This window comes from Sesamum indicum, linkage group LG12, assembly GCF_026168435.1.
Source record: "Sesamum indicum cultivar Baizhima isolate 11 linkage group LG12, ASM2616843v1, whole genome shotgun sequence".
Taxonomy (NCBI): Eukaryota; Viridiplantae; Streptophyta; class Magnoliopsida; order Lamiales; family Pedaliaceae; genus Sesamum; species Sesamum indicum.
Window position 1 is genome coordinate 5,521,988 of NC_142668.1, and position 2,720 is coordinate 5,524,707.

Here is a 2,720-nt window from a genome sequence, read left to right on the forward strand (position 1 = left end):
TTTTGGGGATTCTGCAAATATTAGACTGGGAAAATTGAGCAGGGTTCTGGAGGGTGAATTTGGAGATTACGACCACCGTGTTTTGGTATTGGACCTTGTACGCTACTTACGAGTTTGGACGAGAATGAACAACTGATTATTGCCAACAATTTGGTTAATAACCCAAAGGATTTCGAACTTTTCTACTCGCTTTCTGGGGCATCATGAGAAATGAGTACGACTTATGTTGAATGGACGCATCTAATCATGTTTTCATTCGCCACTCATTTTGCCCACACAATCTTGCTATCCAATGAACCAGAAGGTTCTGCAAATAATATTTTCAGGTTAAACTATAACCCATTGAGACTGTTAGTGACTTATGTAGTGCTACGAGCATCGGTATTGTTGCATTTGCATTATCTGCTAATTTCATCTAATTTCTTCATATGCTCTTGTTGAAGGTCATATTTGGTTAGCATCGATTATGGTTACTAATAAACAATTCAAAAGCACAACAATTATACAAAATATATTTCAGAAAATGCTTTATTCCAAAATGCATTAAGTAAGATACTATTTGTAAGAAATATACAAGGATTCTATGCATTCCATTTCTTATGAAAATTATTGAAATGCAATTTTTAAGGGACAAAAACACAATGAAATAAACTTACTATATAAAACTCCAAAAAGAAATAAAACAAAATAGTAAGAAAAATATGATGAATATGAGGTAGAACGAGTAAAGGTGCGAGTTGTGAATGGCCAAAATTCACATGTTGAATTCAAAAAGAAATAATTATATCGCAGCCGTCATAATTTATTAATGCTTGATTTGACATCGAATTGCCCGTGCAACTAAAAGTAATGTTGCACCGATAGAAGCATAATATAATTCAAAAATCCTAACGAATACTTAAGGTACGCCAATGCTACCTAAGGCACATATGTACAGAAAACACTGAAAATACTAGCCTACTACTTCATGTCAAAGTTGTCCACATGCAAAATATAGACACATAGCAAAATGGATACTGAAAGTAGTCATGTCGTTCCACCATTCCCATTCTCACACCCTACCAAAAAATCCACATTGATAGTGAAAATTAATATTCCTCCTTTACCTCTCTCGACACCAGATCTAACACAATTTTCGGGATATAGTAGACTTCTTTATGGTCTAAGAAAACCATGTTGCCGTTGTCACCCTCAATTCCTTCACACCCCGCATCCGTGTGCGCGTCAATGGATGTGTTGAGGTCACCATTACCAATCTGCTCTCCATCAGGCTTGAAAATCCATCATAAACACTCAAAGTGGGCCTCACCACGCCACCAATAGGCCTTGGCAAATGGTATCTCCTACACACATATGGAAATGGGTATGTCTCTAGTACATGGGGTAAAAACTACAAAGCTTTTGAAAAAATGCATAAATGATAATAGCATTCCTAAAGACTACAAGTTATATTATTACCCCAAAAAGCCTATCCAAGAGTCTTTGCTACCAATTACCCTGTTGGTGCGGGTACCCAAAATTTTGGGTAGCTATTTCCCGACCAAAAGTTTGCGCGTACCCTATTTGGTACCAATTTTATTTTTCCTATTTTTTATTTTTTGAAATCAAAACTTTTAAAATATAACTAATTACAAACACAAAAAGTGTTTTACTATATTCAATTCATTTCAAACACTTTTCTCTATATAGAGGTTGTTTGAAACTTCAAAGCCTCATGCAATGAACTCCATTTCATTCAGAGTCTGTTCAAAGCTTCTCTTCATTTTTTTTTAATTTATCAAATTATAATTTTAAAATATTTTAATATACTTCTTAATCATTTAGTATATTATGCCTACAATTCTAAAACGAGTCCAACGATCTTGGATCTTGATGATGGACTTGGGCTGATTAAGCAAAAGAACTTAGGAAATAGGACTTGCAAAACAACACGTTAGCTCTCCGACGCTCAAGTTAGTTTTGAATTTAGGAATAAATAATTATAGAAATAAATCATAAATAGAAATTGAGTTAAAAATAAGAATTTCTTGAGCAAAATATGGTTAGAATGCAAGTTGAGAGTTGCAGCAAAAATAGCAAAGCAATTTCCAAATTTTTGAAGGTGTCCCCAGTTAGGGGATGCTGTTGGTATTTATAGAGAAAGCATCCTCCTTTGTGGGGACTCTATATTTCTGAGAAAAGGGCAAGAAACCTGTGGATAAGACATGATTTCATCTTATCCTTAGCTTGATCAACACGTTTTTGTTTGGAAGAGGACTCCTTTTACGTGAGGGCTGCTACTCTGTAAGGAGTTCTTTTAGGTCAAGGAGTCCAGAGCTTTGGGGATGCCTTCCTTCTCCTGGACTAGGCTTGGAAAGCGGGCCTGTGAATTGGTAAGCTTTTTACTGGGCCTCCCTCTTGGGCGGAGTTTAGAAATCCTCTAATGGGCTGTCTTCATAATGAGCTGATGGGCTTGGCTTGGCCTCCGCATCCTCTTTTGGGCCTAGTGCTTTTGGACCATACACATCATTTAGTCCCCTCTACTCTAAGTGGGAAGGATGCCCCCTAACTCCTTAGAGTAGGAGCCCTTGTAGCATGAGAAGAAGAGACCCTTCTTCTAGGCCTGTGCATTTCGGTTAATCGAACTGAATCGAATTGAATTTTCGGTTAATAAAAAATTTGATTCAAGGTTTCTAAGAATAAAAAACCGGACCAAAATGGGTCGGTTTCGGTTTTGTTAA